Source organism: Haplochromis burtoni, unplaced genomic scaffold (assembly GCF_018398535.1).
Source record: "Haplochromis burtoni strain Fernald_Lab_line unplaced genomic scaffold, NCSU_Asbu1 Contig_738, whole genome shotgun sequence".
Taxonomy (NCBI): Eukaryota; Metazoa; Chordata; class Actinopteri; order Cichliformes; family Cichlidae; genus Haplochromis; species Haplochromis burtoni.
In genome coordinates this window covers 81,382-100,532 of record NW_024583099.1, presented here as the reverse complement: position 1 = coordinate 100,532, position 19,151 = coordinate 81,382, and the positions used below count along the sequence as shown (strand labels likewise).

Genomic DNA, 19,151 nt, shown 5'->3' with positions numbered 1-19,151 from the left:
ATGGGGGTGTCGTCTGCAAATTTGATGATGGCGTTGTAGCTGTGTGTTGCTGTACAGTCGTGGGTGAACAGGGTGTACAGCAGGGGGCTGAGCACACATCCCTGGGGGGCACCTGTGCTACCCTGGGGGGCACCTGTGCTTGTAAGGAAACTTCGGAGGAAGAATCGTGTTCCTCTGCCTTCAACATCCAATTTCTTAGAAACAAAACGGATGAATTACAAGGGAACATGCTTCATCTACGGCAGGGGTCCCCAATCCCAGTCCACGACGGCCGGTGTCCCCGCAGGTTTTAGATGTGTCCTTGATCCATCACAGCTGATTTAAATGGATAAATTACCTTCTCAAAATGTCTTGAAGTTCTCCAGAGGCCTGGTAATAAACTAATCATGTGATTCAGGTGTGTTGACCCAGGGTGAGATCTAAAACCCGGGACACCGGGTCTCGTGGACTGGGATTGGGGACCCCTGATCTACGGGAATGCAGGGAGGCTTGCCTGATGGCGCTTACTGAGACGTTGCTGACCGATATGGACAGTGACACTTCACTGCGAATCAGCGGCTTTGGGACCCCTGTCAGATTGGATTAGAACTGGAGTAACACGCAAATCTCACAGAGGAGGGGTATGTTTGTATATCAACCAGGGCTGGTGTAATAATTTTACTGTGCGGGAGCAGTTGTGTCTTCCCGACATCGAGCTCCTTTCAGTATCTGTCAGGCCTTTTACTTACCGAGGGAATTCCCTCAAATTTTTGTCACTGTTGTTTACATTCATCCTAAAGCAGACGTTAAAGTTGCTGCCAACGCCACAATCTGCAAACTCTCTCCAGATGCTCCTAATTTTACTCTTGGTGATTTTAACAATTGTAATCTTAAGAAATCACTGAACAATTTCTTACAATATGTCACTTGTCCTTCAAGGCATAATAAAACGCTGGATTTGTGTTATGGACCAATTAAGGGGGCATACAAGTCTGTGGCCGGACCTGCGCTAGGTTCTTCAGATCACAATGTTGTTCACCTCCTCCCTGCTTACAGATCTGTGATTAGGAGGGAGAAGGCCTGTGTGAAGCAGACTAATGTCTGGACAGAAGACAGTTGTGTTGCCTTTCAGGGGTGTTTTGATTGCACTGACTGATCCTTCTTTCAAGAGAGCACTTCTGATTTGGATGAACTCACTGATGTGGTGTGTAGCTACATCTCTTTTTGCAAAGACTCTGTGGTTCCAGTCAGAGAATTTAAGACTTTCCCTAATAACAAACTGTGGCTCTCTAAAGATATTAAGGATCTGATTCTTAAAGGGAAAATTGCTTTTAACAAGGGCGACGTTCCCACTATGAGAATATTGAGGAAGGAGGTGAGGGCTGCAATAAAGATCGCCAAGATGAGGTACAGAAATAAGATTGAGGCAGAACTCAGCAGTAACAACTTCAAAAGAGATTGGCTGGTGTGAAAACAATGACAGGGCTACAGACTTAAGGTAAAAGTAATATTACTCTAGAGCGGTTTACCTCTGACAAACATCTGGCAGACAGTCTTAACAGTTTTTACCTGCGTTTTGAGAATCTCGACTGTTCTAGGCAGACCAGCACACTGAGGGAAAAGACTATCACTCCCCAGTTATTTTATATTAATGAGAGGGGGGTAGCTAATCTCTTTAGACACACGAAAAGCAAGAGTCCTGGACCTGACAATGTCTGTGGACAGGTACTGAGAACCTGTGCTGATCAGCTGAGTGGGAGTTTTCATCACATTTTCTCACTTTCTTTAGAGCTACAGACTGTACCTAAGATTTGGAAATATGCTGTCATTGTTCCTGTTGCTAAGGGCAGTTCTCCTAAGGCACTGAATGATTTTAGGCCTGTGGCTCTGACTTCTTTAGTGATGAAGTCATTTGAGAAGATAATTAAAAAGGAGATTTTAATGCATGTTGAACACCATCTTGACCCCTTCCAATTCACCTGTAGAGCAGGGAGAGGTGTGGAGGATGCTGTTGTCTCACTCCTGCATCTCTTGTATAAGCATCTTGAGGCCCCCCACACCCATGCAAGATTATTATTTGCTGACTTTCCATCGGCATTCAATACAATTCAACCCTTCTTACTTGCTGACAGGCTCTACAATCATTTCAAGCTTGACACTAGTCTGGTCGGCTGGGTGACAGACTTTCTGATCAATAGGTCACAATGTGTGAGGGTGAATCATGTGATTCCTGATGTGCTCTCCTCCTCTACTGGATCACGACACAGTGATCGTCAGTCACTGACTGACTCGTCCCCCAGATGATGTGGATTAGTGTGATCAGTCCTTCCTTTCACTAAATGTTTCAAAAACTAAAAACATGATTATTGATTTTAGGAAGTCATGTTATAGCTCATCACCTACTATCATTCAAGCTGCTGAAATCGGGATTGCTGAGAGTTACAAATATCTAGGTGTGGTACTTGATCATAAACTGTTTTGAATCTCATGCTGATGCCACTATTAAAAAAGTTCAACCAAGACTGTTCATTTTAAGGAAAATGAAATCTTTTAATGTCTCATCTGAGATGTTGTCGTTGTTTTATAGACGTTTTATCGAATCTGTGATGTCTTTTTGTATCGCTGCCTGGTTTGGTAACCTGACAGTGAAGAATAAGAATCGGTTGGGTCTTTTGAAAAAACTGCTAGCAAAATTTCAGGGCGCTGGCAAGATGGACTTTTGGCCATTTACAATAAAAATGTGCTTAGAAAGGCTCATTCTATTGTTAATTATTCCAACCATCCACTTCACAGTGAGTTTGAGTTGGTACAGTGAGTAGCTCTGAGGAAGACCAAAAGACTCCAGGTTTCTTTTATCCCTACTGCATCCTGTCTCCTAAATGGCATAGAACCGTTCTGGGATTTTCTATTACTATTATTGTCATTTTATATTATTGTTTTGCTTACTTTTATCCTGTTGCTAAACTAATTTCCTTTTTGGGACAATAAAGAATTTGATTTGAATTGAATTGAATGTCATGTGACACTCCCACAAACAAAATCACAGTTTAGTAACACAGCAACTCAGTGTGCTTACTGGAAAGTAACAGTATCTAATTACTTTATTTTTGCAATAGTAATCCCTTACTTTATTCATTACTTGAAAAAACTAATCAGATTACGTGTTATTGCCCATCTCTGATGGTGAAATACTGTGCAAATATACACCAGTACAAATGCACACCCACACACAGAAAGTGCATAGCAGATGTATTTGAGCTGGATACCCGGAACCTTATTTTTTCCTCTATCACACTGCCTCAGCTCGCAGTGCCAGAAGTCAATAAAGCTCAAAAGAACAGGCACTTTGGCCCAGCCTCTGTGTCCAAGTACACAAAAGTTCCTCTTCAGAAGAAAAATAGACAACACCGGTTCCTGTCATACATCACAAGGGGCATTTAGGGGAATTGCAGAGTGTTTCCTCAAGCTTAATTAAAATGCACAGCCCCTTCCTGTGCTCCTGTATTTAACCTTGACTTGCTCACTTCTCACTTGGCTTGATAAAAAGAATATCAGGGTGCTCAAACGTGCAGGGAAGTACACACACAGACACACACAATGTATGTATGCTAGGACCATCCAAGCCAGGCCTTACAGTGGCCATAAGTTCATTAGCATCCCTTACATCTGCCTCTAATACTCTCAGTGCTTAAGAACATTCACCAGCACACAAACATACACGCACATGTGTGTGTGTGTGTGTGTGTCTGTGCATGAAGCTGATTTGTTGTAGAAGCTGGCATCCTGCAGCCTGCTGGTGACACTCTGGGTGTTTATGTGTGAGACGGGGGGTAAGCAGAGAGTTATTTGTTGCACAAGCAAAATTTATAACACAATGACACAAAGCAATAACATGATTGCAACACAACTCAAAATACTGATTGCAATCAAATATGCAATTCATTAAAAATGACTCTCCGACGATTTATGGTTAGATTTATGTTTTCAAAGGTCATCCTTAGAAAGACAAAGAAAGACAGAAAGAAAGACCTTTAACAAACGCATTTATTCAAATCACAATTCAATAATACAAACACTCACAAAGTCAAAGGAAAAATCACAAAAACACCACCCAAAAACCCCACACACTTCGATGAACGTGTAGTTATCAAAACAAATACAATAATAATAATAATAATAATAATTATAATACTCTAAAAATGCAAAACAAGTGCACCATCCTTCCTCAATGAACATAAAAATTTCGAATACACCACAAATCTGTAAACATCTGTAGATTACAAGTAACTCTATAAAAAGCATGCTCCACTTTCAATCTCGATGCGACTAACCCCTTAAAACTAAGTGCTGCATCATTCCTACCCTGTCAAAGCATTTTATTCTTCCTTGTTTTCCAAATTGCTAACTCAGCCATTCCAAGAAGGAAATTAATTAAGACATGAGTCTTCTTTTTCAAAGCTCTGTACTTAAGACTAAAAACAAAAACAGCCATAAAAAAACGCTCACCGAGGGCTTCCACCCATTCCTGCAATAAACTAAACAGGCTTTTTAACCTCACACAGGACAAAAACAAGTGTTCCAGCGACTCCTGTTTTTCACAAAAAAAAAAAAAAAGCACCCCTTGTAGTCGGGTCAAAGTGAGCTCTGTGTCTGTTCATAGCTATCAATCCATGTATATTCCTACACTGGAGGTCACCAACCTGCTTCTCAACAGGTGGCTTATACAGGACCCTCCATCTGCCCTTTGGGGCAAGGTCTGAATCAAAAATCTGTGTCCACCTTGACTCCCTGACCCCTGCTAGAGAGCACAAGTTCAGCACCTGGACACAACTTTGATACAAGTGCTTCTTCCCACATGAACTGAGAATACCCAACAGTTCAGCAGTTCATTCTCCTCATGCCAGCCATCAAAAGCTGATGCAGCTGAAAGTACTGGAAATACGTGCTCATATTCATTATGCCACTGGTCCGCTAGATCGCAGTTTTCAGCAAATACTTTCAGTGACACGGGTAAGGACTCCCAGACCTCTTCCAGGATCCTCTTTAAGATTCTGGTGGACTTAATGTTAGTGAGATCGAATATCCTTCCTATCGATAGTCTTGCGAGGTGACCCAGTTTCAAAATCCCAGCTTGAATGAACTTGGTCCTTATTGTAGGTAATAACAGCAAACAATCCCATACAAAAAAGTCATTGTGAAACAATGGTTCCTCAAAAAGCCACAGGCCAGGTCTAGGTCAGGATCACAGAAAATCATCAGCGTTTTCCAAGCATCCAACACTGAATGATAAAAAGGTGGTAAACCCATCATATCAAGCTCTGCTGTTTTAAGCAAAAACAGATGCTTATCCAGTCCAGGATATCTAGCTTTCTGGAGAAGCAGCCGAGCCAAGAGAAGCCATCAGTAGCTACGTCCATAAAGCATCTTAAGAGTGATTTGTAACCTGAAGGCAGTGGTCATGATAGCCATTATATCCACAAGTCCTTGACCTCCCTCTGACATGGGAAGAAAGAGAACAGATGCAGATAATGAAACTAGATTCAGTGATCCGAATCATTGGTATTCTCTGGTCTTCATGTGGTTTGTCTCAACAGACAATACAAATGCCAAGTTCTGGACAGTCAGTTGCCCAGAGTGTGTACAGAGTGTAATTTATTTTCTCAGCATTTCTCAAATGTTTTTAAATACAGCTTCATCTTTGAATTAAAACTCAGTGTAGAAGCCTACATGCAGTTTAATTTGAAATGTATGCTTTTATTTTGATAGTGCAGAAAAAACAGGAAGTTGGGCGAGAGGAGAGTGGAGCCACATGGTTTTTTGACCTCGCAATCTCTCTTCATCCATTTTGAATTGAGCTTTATAAGTTTTCGTAATTTGGAATTCTGTTGCTGTGTACCTGTTTGGACTTTTGAAGTAAATATTGAGAAACTATCAAGGACTGTTGTTTTGTTTTTTGGTTTTTTGGATATGGAAAGAGGGACTAAGCGGAGCGTCAAGCTAAGGCTCCATTCGAAGGAAACCTACATTAGTCAAAAAACCAGCTCTTCACAGATTAATGGAGTTTGAAAACACCTGATTATAAAGTAAGAAGGAAATACCGAACTGAGGAAAAACTGAAGATGGAAAACCGTAAGTTTTAAATTGCCTTGCCCTTTTTTGATTTGCTGAGGTGCATGTGTATTGATTGAGTTTGTAATTTTGCTGCCCATGGACGAACAAAACAGTGGAAAAAGGATTGTAAAAATGACTCAGAAGGTTATGGAAGACTGCAAGACTAGAAATGTCAACACACGTAGACATAAGCTCTCTCAATTAACAGGCATGAAAAAAGAAATTGAGCAATTAATGGAAGATGATGCAAATGTTGACCTCGTTAAAAATAAATTACGAGTTGACTTTAGCTCTTTGCAGCAAGACTTTGCTAGCCTAAATTCTGAACTGCAACAACTTATGAGTGAAGATGAATTTTTGGAAGATAAAAATAGTTGGTTTGATCCAAAGAACAAGTCCCTGAATGATTTCTTTTGGAAATGTGAAGGGTGGATGAATGAAGTCATGAAACGCTCTGAACAGAACAGAGAGGACGGCATAGGAAAGCAGGCAGATAATAGGTCCATATCATCAAGTCGGCAAGCAAACGCTCCAGTAGATCTGGATCACAACCTTTCCTCTACATCTTCCTCTATTAGATTAAAGGTAGAAATGGAGCGTGCTGCATTAAAGGCAAAGGCTGCAGCTCTGGAGAAGAGTTTGGCAATAGAAAAGGAAGAAGCGGATTGGTATGCAGAAATGAAAGGAAAAGAAGCTCAATTGCAGGCGGAAGAAAAACAAAGAGAGGCTGCAATAAAGGCTAAAAAGGAAATGCATGCTATGCAGACTGCCCTTGCTGAGTCAGATGCAAAACTGGAAGTTTTGCAAAAATATGAAGATACACAGCCAGACATGAGCATTTTTGCAGATGATGATCAGAATGGCAAAACTGAGATTAAAACCACATTCCACCCAACATCGCAATACGTCTCATCTGCACCCTACGATGACGACGATGTGCAGACACCAATGCAAGAAAGGACAGTGCCTGCGCCAAGCACTGAAAGGGCTGGTGAACCTGTGCTCGATAGTTTGTGTCAAGCCATTTCTCAGCAAGTTAATGTCACTAAGTACCTGGTAAAGAATCACAAAGCTTCTCTATTACCTGACATCTCCATTCCAACTTTCAACGGAGATCCACTTGAATACAACTCTTTTATCGGTTCCATTGAACATGGAATTGAAAACCGCACTGATAATAATCGTGATCGTCTACAGTATTTGCTGCAGTACACGAGTGGACAGCCCCATGAGTTGGTTAAAAGTTGCATCCACATGGAACCTTCAGTGGGTTATACAAAGCCGAAACAAATGCTCAAAGAGTTTTTTGGAGATGACTTTAAGATAGCTGAAGCCTACATAAAGGAGGCCTTGGATTGGCAGACAATTAAGCCAGAAGACGGCACTGCACTACAGTCCTTTGCATTGTTTCTTACCGGCTGCTACAATGCAATGACAGATGTTAACTACATGGAAGACTTGGATAATACGTCTAACCTAAGGGCATTAGCTAACAAGCTTCCTTACAAACTTAAAGAATCGTGGCGAAAATATGCTTGTGACCTGCAAGACAAAACGAAGAAAAGAGTCAAGTTTAAGGATTTTGTCAACTTTATCAATCAGCAAGTTAGGTACGTGCTACACCCACTTTATGGAAATATAAGGGAAACTACAACAGGTGTGAAGGACTCATTCAGGCAAAGAGCAAAGCCACAATATGCAGAGGCATTCAAACCAAAGAAAGTGTTTACAACAGCAATCACTGACCCTCAAATGGAAAACAAGACATAAAGTGCCAAACAAGTGGCATCAAAACCACGGACTGTCCCAGTGGATTCAAGCAGCAAGCCTTGTGTTTATTGCAAGGGAGAGCAACACAACCTCCAAATCTGCAGAAAGCTCAAGGACAAGCCTCATAAGGACAAGATTGAGTTTTTAAGGAGCTTAGGACTGTGTTTTGCCTGTTTGAAACATGGTCACATGAGTAGCAGTTGCAAAGACAAGCTCCATTGTCAAGAATGCTCTCGACTGCATCCTACCCTGCTGCACATCACCAATAGGGACTCACAAGAAGAAACAGCAAGGGGGCGGCTCAACAGTTCGTATCAAGTGCTCTTGTACAAACAACAGCAACTTTCAGCATGACTGGGGCCGGTAAGGAAGATGGGAAATGAATCTGTTGTGAACACCTGCATTGTGACTGGACTGGAAGTCAGTAGTCTCGATGGTAGCCAGTTTATTAAACTTTCAGAGGTGTATGCACAAGACCACATTCCTGTAAGTAAAAACAATATCCCATGCCAGGAGGATGTTGACAGGTGGTCACACCTGACGGAAGTGAAACTTCCCACTATCCAAGTGGATGTTGGATTACTCATAGGAGTGAATGTTCCCAAAGCCATGGAACCGCTTAAGGTGGTAAACAGCGTGGACAATGGACCCTACGCAGTGAGAACAATATTAGGTTGGACAGTAAATGGACCACTTAGGAGTGGAGGCGACATGAGTGGGAGAAACAGATTGGCACAAGTGACTGTGAATAGGATATCAGTAGCCAGGTTGGAAGAGCTCTGGCAGCTACAGTTTAAGCAGGACTTTCCTGATGCGGGACAAGACGAAAATCTTGAAATGTCCAAGGAAGATCGTCAGTTTCTGAACATGGTGTCTCAGTCTGCAAAACTGGAGGATGGCCATTATAGTATTTGTCTTCCAGTGAGAAGCAAGGCGCTGTGCTTGCCAAGCAACAGAGAAGTCGCAGTGCAACGTGCGCTGAACTTACAGAAAAGATTCACCAGAGATGTCAAGTTTTACGAGGAATATGTTGCAAATATGGATGATATCCTAAAAAAGGGTTACGCGATCAAACTGAACGATGCTGAATGTAAGTCACTGGAGGGACGAACATGGTATTTGCCTCATCATGGAGTGAGACATCCAGTCAAGCAAAAGTTACGTGTTGTCTTCGACTGTGGGGCAAGCTTTCAAGGAACATCGCTGAACCAGCATCTCTTGCAGGGACCGGATTTGACAAGCTCACTGGTGGGAGTCCTCCTGAGGTTTCGACAGGAGACTGTGGCAGTAATGGCTGACGTGGAGGCCATGTTCCACCAGGTCAGAGTCAGCAAGGAAGATACAGATCTCCTCAGGTTTCTTTGGTGGTCTGATGGGAATTACAAGGAGAAGCTTGCAGAACACAAAATGTTGGTCCACATCTTTGGTGCCACCTCTTCGCCAAGTGTTGCATCTTTTGCACTTCAGAAATGCGCTACTGATTTCGAAGGGAATTTGGTCAAGAAGCTGCAAGGACAGTCAAGAAAAATTTTTATGTGGACGACTGTCTTAAGTCAATTGCAGAGGAAGACGCAGCAATCACCCTGTGTACTGACTTGAGGAACATGTTGGCAAAAGGCGGATTTCGACTAACAAAATGGTCAAGCAACAGCAGAAAGTTGCTCAACTCAATTCCTGATGAAGAAAGAGCACAAGGATTTAAAGTTCTGAATCTGGACGAGAGTAATTTGCCGATGGAAAAAGCATTGGGAATTCAGTGGTGCGCTGAATCAGATCAGTTCAAGTTCAAGATCAACCTTAAAAACAGACCGAACACTAGAAGAGGACTGCTTTCCCTTCTCAGCTCCATCTTTGATCCACTGGGATTTGTTGCTCCGGTGATTCTGTGTGCAAAAAAAAATCTTGCACGATTTATGTCGGAGGAAATACGGCTGGGATGAATCCCTACCAGAGGATGTCATTAAGAGCTGGAATAAGTGGGTTGCAGATTTGCAAAGGCTTGACGACTTTGGAGTTGACAGGAGCATCAAGTCAAAGCATTTTGGTGCACCAGTCTTTGCGCAGCTGCATCATTTTGCTGATGCAAGCGAAGACGCTTATGGAACAGCAAGCTACCTGTTGCTGCACAATGCAAGTGGCGAGACTCAGTCCACCTTGGTAATGGCAAAGGCAAGGGTTGCACCTTTGAAGTGTCCAACCATCCCACGAATGGAACTGATTCCCGCAACAGTTGCAGTGAAGATGGATAAACTTCTAAAGAAGGAACTAGAAGTAGAACTGCATGAATCTGTTTTTTGGACAGATAGCACGGCTGTGCTAAAGTACTTGAATAGTGAAGGTACAAGATTCAAGACCTTTGTTTCTAATAGGATCTCAGTAATCTTGAGCTATTCTCACATTCAGCAGTGGAGATATGTCAATACCACTTTGAATCCAGCAGATCATGTCTCTAGAGGACAGACTGTTGCAGCATTCTTAAAATGTGGCGATTGGCTTTCGGGTCCAAGTTTCCTATTCTGCTCAGAAGATCAGTGGCCGAAGAATCCAGATCCCAGAATGCTGGATTTTGATGACTTAGAGGTCAAAAGAGAAGCTCAGACACATGTCATTCAGATGCAAGGGCTCAAAGTCTCAGTAGACCAGCTGATGAATCACTACTCATCTTGGACAAAGCTAAAGCGTGCTGTAGCCTGGTTCATGAAACTGAAGAGTTTGCTTAAGGAATTAATAGCAAAGAGAAAGGAAGCAAGCACAATGAGTGAGGAAATCAGGATGAGCCAATTCAAGAAAGCTTTCAAGGGAAAAAATCTAACCTGTGACGATTTGTCTGAAGCAGAAATGGAAATTGTGAAGTACTGTCAGAAGCAAAGTTTTGAACAGGACTTGGCAATGCTGAAAGAACATCAAAGGGTGAAGAAAAAAGGCTCTCTCTACAAGTTGACTCCAGTACTGCAAGATGGAGTCATAAGAGTTGGAGGAAGGTTGAGTCGAGCAGCAATGCCAGATGATGCTAAGCAGCAAGTCATCTTGCCAAAGGACTCACATATCACACAGCTTGTGTTAAGACATACCCATGATGTTACAGCTCACGCCGGACGGAATCACATGTTGGCTCATCTGCGTCAAAAATTTTGGATCCCTGGAGCAAATGGAGCCATTAGAAGGTTCTTGTCAAAATGTGTCACCTGTAAAAGGCTACACGGAAGTGCTGGCAAACAAATAATGGCAGATTTACCAAAATGCAGGATCCTGCCTGATGACCCTCCGTTCACCAAAGTAGGTGTTGACTACTTTGGTCCATTCCTGGTAAAAAGGGGAAGAAGTCAAGTAAAGAGATATGGTGTCATTTTCACATGTCTTACCACACGAGCTGTACATCTGGAGGTTGCATCTTCACTTGACACTGATGCGTGTCTCAACGCCATCAGAAGATTCCTTGCCAGAAGAGGACAAGTTAAAGAGATGTACTCGGATAATGGAACCAACTTCCGATCAGCTAACAGTGAGTTAAAGAAAGCAATTAAAGAATGGAACTCCAGTATGATCATAAAATCATTGCAGCAAAGGGGGATCCAATGGCATTTTAATCCACCAGCAGGATCTCACCATGGAGGAAGCTGGGAGAGACTCATCCGCTCAGTGAGAAAAATTTTGAACGTCACAGTAAAAGAACAACTGTTGGATGAAGAAGGTCTCCACACCTTGCTGTGTGAAGCTGAGGCTATTATAAACAGCAGGCCTATTACAAAGGAATCTTCAGATCCCAATGACCTGGAGGCTTTAACACCCAACCATCTCCTGTTGCTGAAGGTTAAGCCAGAATTACCCCCAGGAATCTTCAACAAGGATGCCCAGTATGTAAATCGCAGGTGGAGACAAATCCAATATCTTGCAGACATTTTTTGGAAACGCTGGTGCAAGGAATACCTCATGCAGCTCCAAGAGCGTCAACGATGGACTACACCTAAGAGAAATTTCCATGTTGGTGATGTTGTGCTGATCGTAGATGACACAGCACCCAGAAATTCATGGCCACTAGGAAGAATCGTAGAGACCTTTCCAGACCAGAAAGGTCTGGTGCGTCAGGTGAAAGTAAAGACCAAGACCAATGAGCTTTGCCGACCAGTTACAAAGCTGTGCCTTTTGCAAGAAGCTGAAGATAATTGATGCACTCTTCGAAAGTCAAGAACTAGTTTCCTCTGAGGGGAGGAAAGTGAAAGAAGATTTCTTTAAGATAGTTGAAGTTCAATTAAGTAATGTAGCCATAGACCTTTTCATTTAAGTTAAAGATTTTGGAGTAATTGTTTCAAAGCCATTGATAACAATTAGGGGCCGGTAATGTAGAAGCCTACATGCAGTTTAATTTGAAATGTATGCTTTTATTTTGATAGTGCAGAAAAAACAGGAAGTTGGGCGAGAGGAGAGTGGAGCCACATGGTTTTTTGACCTCGCAATCTCTCTTCATCCATTTTGAATTGAGCTTTATAAGTTTTCGTAATTTGGAATTCTGTTGCTGTGTACCTGTTTGGACTTTTGAAGTAAATATTGAGAAACTATCAAGGACTGTTGTTTTGTTTTTTGGTTTTTTGGATATGGAAAGAGGGACTAAGCGGAGCGTCAAGCTAAGGCTCCATTCGAAGGAAACCTACACTCAGCTTGAAACCATGGCTTTCACTCGAACACCCGAAACAACCTCCAAAGAAAGGAAGACAAGCACTCATCAGCCCTGGTGGCCTAATGGATAAGGCACTGGCCTCCTAAGCCAGGGATTGTGGATTCGAGTCCCATTTAGGGTGCAGTCCAGCAGCAGAGTGGCGCAGCGGAAGCATGCTGGGCGCATAACCAAGAGGTCAATAGATCGAAACCATCCTCTGCTATGTTTTTTGGATGGCCAGATTCTCTGAACTGTGTCCAATAACAGATGACAGTCAGGACCTGCTCCCCAAAAACGTAGACCATGAACCCTGTAGTACAAGCGCCGAGTGAGTCAGTCGAATACTATAACGGCCCCCGATCACCGAGGGCGACTCCCTATCTGTACATAGCATAGCACAGAGGCTTCCAACTCCAGTCCTGAAGAGCTACTTTTCTTTAGCTTTTAGATGCATCCTTGCTGGAACACAGCTGAATCAAATGAATGGCGGGTTATCAGGCCTTTGCCAAACTTGATGCCATGCTGAAAAGGTAATTCAAGCATTTGATTCAGCTGTGTTTGAGCACGCCACATGTGCTCCTTCTACTCCCCCTCTTTTAATGGAACTAGATTCAGTGATTAAAATTGTTGGTACTCTCTGGTATTTTTTTTTATTTTTTTGTACATCTGTCTATATATTTCTCATAACAAACATAATATATATATTTTGAGCTCTATTTTGGTTTCCTGTGTTTTATTCACACACTCAGGCTCCATAGTCGAAACTACTTCTGATTGCTCATTTTCTATGAAGCTGCAGTCAGGCGCCCTGGTCCTTTACCGGGTTACAAGGTGGTTTCACAAGTGTCAACAGACAACATAAATGGCCCCAAATAAAGCCAATGCTGCCCAGACCAGAAAAAATCCACAATGAAACACTGAACATCTTTAACCAGCCTAGCAGGTGGAACCAACACCACAAGCTTGTGCCACAGGGACGAGGCAAACAGATTACTGGCATTCAGAGCCCTACGCCTATATCACAGCTGGGGTAGCAACCATGTCCAATTAGACAACTTTGACTTAACTTCTTCCCGTATGCCCTCCCACTTCTTTTTCTGAAATTTTTCATTACCTATAAAAAGTCCCAGTGTCTTAATACCATTCCTTCCTCAGCACAAATTTCCTGGCAGGGTTGGACTGTTCTCTACGCATCATTTACCCACCAATAAGGCCTCGCTTTTGTCCCAGATAACTTTGGCCAAAGAAGCCTTTTCATACATAGTTAAACTTTCACTCAGTTCATTCACATCATGTTGATTACTAATAAAGATATTAACATCATCAGCATAAGCAGAAACAACTACCGAAGAACTGTGACCCATACCCAGTAGGGTAAGACCTTTTAATTTTGCTCTCAATCTAAATAAAAGAGGTTCAGTTGCTAAACAATACAGCTGACCTGTGTTAAGGTTCAAAATATTGGGGATGGAGACAAGAGAAAAACCACAATAACAACACTGGTCCGGTCGGGTTGAGTCAAACGATGATTTAATGATCACACACGTGGGAGATGGACACTGATGCAGACAGCCTCAAATCTCAAAGTGGTGGAGCATTGCTCAAACTCTTATAGCCTCTGGTTCTCCCATCTTATCATAAAAGCCTAAACATTCACATTCTTTCTCTCACACGGCGCCTAAGCTACGACCTTGGCTCCCTGTTTATCTGCTCGTGCTGAGATGGGGCAGAAAACTCCAGCATGTTCTATTCTCTTCTAATCAGACAAATAAGGCGATGACTTTCTGCGAACAGTATTCCTTATAACTCAACAGTATAATGCATCATAAACAATATCATTCATTCACAATAAATCAGCAGTCTAATGCAATGCAAATCAGTTTAAATACTGCAATAATTATCACCTTCTTCTAATTCAGGAGAATAATGCCAACTTAAACTACATAATAATTCACAATCTTTATTTCGGGGTCTAACATGGCATAAAATAATATCATAATTTTACACCTGAAATGGGACAACCCTGCCTAATGAACTGATACAGGGTTACTCAACCCACCTGCCACCTTCACTACACAACTAGCATAGGCATAAAGTAATTTCACCCAAGAAAGAAAAACATTTCCCACACCAAATGCTTGCAAGGTTGAAAAAAGAAAAGTATGATCTACAAGATCAAAAACCTTCTCCTGATCAATAGAGATAATCCCCACGTTTAGGTCATACTGTATGTCTCACAGACAGCAAAATCATCTCTCATAAGAAATAAGTTGTCTAACAGATCTGTCTGGAACACAGTATGACTGATCCACTGGAAATGGGGAGGTCAATAAAATTTTTCAGTCTATTGGATAACACCTTTGAAAGAATGTTATAGTCTGTACATAAAAGAGTCACTGGTCTCCAGATTTTGTAACAAGGCAAGGTCCCCCTTTATAGGCAGCAGAGAGAGTTTAGTTGCCAAATCACCCTCCTAATGTTGTCAGTGGATTTATAAGTATATTGCTGGCAGAAACTCCTGATTTCAGCTTTCCCTACCTCCCACCACCCAATCAGAGATTGAAACTCATGCTTCTTTGATCTCCAGAAAGCCCAAAACAATTTAAAATTTTCACAAAAATTAAACAGTTTAGTGTTAAAATGCCAAAAAGATATCTGTGTCCCTGTAAAAGTAAGAACCGAATCCATTAAAATCATGTGGTGATCTGTAAACCCACAATTCACGACATGAGTGCTACAAGATCCAGACAGATAAAACCTGTCTAACCTGGCTGCGTGGCATCTACCTTCAGCTATTCTGACCCAGGTAAACTATCTACTCATTGGATTATTTCTTAATACACATTAATAAAATGAATGACAACACCCTGAATTTCTGCCCTTACTTGTAAAATCCTGCCATTAATATATTCAACACTTCCCAAAATTTGGATGTACAGAGTTGGCGAAAATAAGATACCGACCACTGCACAGCAATTAATTCCATGACTAAATATGCATTGCCCCATCCAGCCTAACCCCCATTCTGTTTCAATAACATTATCACTATGGGTTTCTTGTAAAAAAAAAAAGATCTAGCTTCTTCTGTTTGTGTCATGGTTCTCAAGATCTGGAGAGGTCGTGGTGTGTGTGTTTTTTGTCTTCGCCTCTCCCACCAGGGCGGAACTGGACCTTGATTCCCCGCCTCTGAACCCGCCCTGAACACGCACCTGTGGCTCATTCACACTGATCCTGGCAGACTACTTAAGATGGCAAGAGAGGCTGCTTCCTCGCTGGATTGTCACATTACCTAGCGTCAGCCTAGCCTTTGGAAGTATTCCTTGTGATCACCTAGAGTTTCCTCCTAACATTGTTTTTCTCTGTGTACAGGACTTCTAGATTCCCTGCCGTCTGGATTTCTGTGGATGTGTGTGAGTGAGCGTGAGCATTTTGGAGTGGACATTCAGAGTGAGTTGTGGATTAAGTTGAAGATGTACCTCGCCTTGGACCTTCCCCTCGGACCCCACTCCACCCCCTGGAGCCCCGTGTTATCTGTCTCACTGTATATATGTAGATATTCTCACTTGGCGCCACACTGTAAATAAACCCTCACCGTCTCTCTAAACTTCAGACTGCTGCGAGTGAGTCCTCTGCCTAATAATCTGTGACAGTTTGATTTATATTCAAAGAGGCCACCTTTAGATTTTCCATTTTCGGAGAAGGTAGAAAAGCAGCGAAGAAGAAAAAGTATATAAGAAACACAGAGTGATGGCTGACCATCTTGCGATTAATAAAGATTTTACTTTTTCCTCAAATGAGTTTTACCTGCTCTTTTCCCCTGTCTTAAATTAGTAACATGGTTACTTAAATGATATCACTTCTTCTCGTCCAGGAGATCCACACCAACAACTTTCTGTATTGTCGTCACAAACTGAATAAACTTGTCAACCTCAGGAAAATAGTCCGTTACCTTCTCTCGTGCTCTCGGCGAAGGCAGTCGCACTTTTCTCCTCCTCCTCCTCTGCCTTAGCTTCCCTGCTTAGCCTCTTGTGTCCTTGTCTAGTCTCATGTTTTTTGTATTACTTTTCCCTGGAACACTCTCTCACAGTCTGTTCTCTAAAACCTAAAAGAGGAATTATGGATTTGATCAACTGGTCCCTGAATGCAATTGACACCCTTTTCTCAACGAGAAGTCTGGGCTCGGGTGAGCCTGACTGCTGAAGATATCTACCTATTCGGAACCATGATAACAGGGTTATTGCTGATTGAGGCTGGCTTGGCCCTGGCTTGTCGAAGAATTAAGAAAGCAGAACCGGCTGTTCAAACCCCCACAAGGCTGCCTGCTGGGATTGAAACAATGGGACGAGGCGTGAGTTTCTGAAAAGGGGCTCATTGAGTGCAGCACGGATAAGATCTTGGAGAAGCTTACGGCTGCCGTGAATACTCAGAACAAGACCTCTGAGTGCAAACTCGATCACATCTTGGAGAAGCTCACTGCGCTCGTGAGTTCTCAGAATCGGCTCTTTGAGCACAAGAATGACAACATCACGGAACGTAAGTTTGGATAACATCATGGAGAAGCTCATGGCTCTTGTTAAGGTTCACATAATTGAGGAAGGCGAGTACAAACAACCAGGTCCAGAAGATCTTGGTTAACCAATTGATTTTAATGAATACACGCGTGGGAAGACCAGTCTGTACGCAGACAGGAATTGATCTTCGACTTAATCAAAGCATACACAGATTTTTATAGCATCAGGGTTTGAATTAATGACGCCCCTTCATACGTCACAGACAGAATATATACATACGTCAAATCAAAACCACAATGACTTTTAACACAGTTTAAAGAACGTTGTCTTCTATCTTCATGGCCGGTACTTCCTGTCACTGCCGGATGCTCTCTTGTCATCTTGACACCTCAGCAGCAGTTCTGCGACAAACTGCTCTTTTTGCAACCCCAAGCAAAACATGATTAAACTTCCACCTATAAATGATTCTCTCTAACTGAGTGTGTGTGTGTGTGTGTGTGTGTGTGTGTGTGTGTGTGTGTGTGTGTGTGTGTGTGTGTGTGTGTGTGTGTGTGTGTGTGTGTGTGTGTTGACCTTAAATGCTCTCTCATCTCACCCGTTGCACTTCTGACCTTTTACCAGACCAGAGGCTCATCCTTATGTGTAATAACCGAACTGAAACTACATGTACTATGTTGAATAAATGTTTTAATCAAGAACCTCTACTAAGAGCTTAATAAAAGAATATAAAAGTATAACAGACAATTTGAATAACCTAGTAATTCAAATAGCCTCGTCTAACCTGCTTCTCAGAATAACTTAGACTCTGCTTTCACTTCTGCTTTCACTTCTGCAAACTCTCTGCAACTTAGTCTTTCTGAAAGACACACACACTGTTTAAACCTCCGAATGCAATATCAATGCTGCAGATTATATTATTAATGCAATGGTAATGATGATGATTATTTACCAATAGCAGTAAAATAATTTCCCTGCTCCACACTCTCCAACGGGAGATTGAGAGACCAGTGTTGGACTGTTAGAACAGCTTTGAAATTCATATGAGTTGTTTGCGCTAAAGTAAAAACCACCATCACTTCTTGCGGATACCCCTTCGGCGCCAGCTGCGGTCTCAAGGCTGGAGCTGAACAACAACACCCTGATAACGACTGTGTTTAGACTGTTCTTCCCATTCTATGCAAGGCCACCTGGGTTGGCTGGAAGACTGTTTACTTAGCCTGGCAGGGAGGAGGACACTGTCTCAGCTGAACTCTGGACACACACACACGCACACAGACATATATACACATGCAGATGTACACTCATCCCCCCTCCCCCTCCAAACGCCCTCGACGCTTATTCCCCTCTGATACTGACAGTGGATCAAGGAGGGGACACATCCAGACCAGCGCAGGTCCGGATGTGTCTACATTGGCTGTCTCTCACCCTTTACCCACCCCTGTTGCTTGTCATGTGTTTCTTTGGTGTATTAAGAGTTTTTTCATGTGCAGAGGTGTTTTTTTCTGTTCTCAAACTGATCTCCCTGGTGGAGCTCAGTCTGGGGGGAGTTATTTTTTTCTCCTTATCTTTCCTCATGTTGTGCTTTTTCCATGTTATACCCCTCTGACCGGAAGGGTAAGATGGCGCTGGTACGGCTGGCAGCCTTAACCCAATTTCACTTGGGATGAATAAAGTATGATCAATCAATCAATCAATCAAACTGATCTCCCATAACTGTCGTCCAAGAATGAGTTAATTTCTTCTAAAGAGTACAAATTTTCAGTTTGGGAAACACTTTCTGCAACAGAGAAACAATCAGAATCCGATTCATAATCGCACTCCATGTTTGCCACACTGTCACCATTGCAACCAGCCTGCATCGTAGATTCTCCCTCTACCTTTCTCCCCAATCCAACCTGTTCAGTTTCTTCCACAGTCTCACAATCATCTTGTAAGTTTTCCTGACTCATTTGGGACCCCATTATAGCCACTGAAACTAGCCCGCCTTTGCTGTCAGTACTCTTGCTGACAGGGACTAGAAAGAGAGAGCAGATTTCTCCTGTTTTGGCTTCCCTTCATTGGCTTCCTGTTAAATCCAAAATTGAATTCAAAATCCTGCTCCTCACATACAAGGTCTTAAATAATCA

The 19,151-nt window shown here is 42.4% G+C and overlaps 1 long non-coding RNA gene and 1 other non-coding gene across 2 annotated transcripts; one reads left to right on the top strand and one right to left on the bottom strand.

The window, feature by feature from the left end:
• Positions 1 to 442: 442 nt before the first annotated feature.
• LOC121812695 lies at positions 443 to 16,578 on the bottom strand. Its single transcript, XR_006053247.1, has 3 exons — positions 14,522 to 16,578; positions 12,506 to 13,955; positions 443 to 5,999 (listed from the first exon to the last, which is right to left on the bottom strand). It is a non-coding gene; the product is annotated as an uncharacterized LOC121812695 (long non-coding RNA).
• Positions 12,584 to 12,656, top strand: trnar-ccu. Its single transcript has one exon. It is a non-coding gene; the product is annotated as a tRNA-Arg (tRNA).
• Positions 16,579 to 19,151: the final 2,573 nt, after the last annotated feature.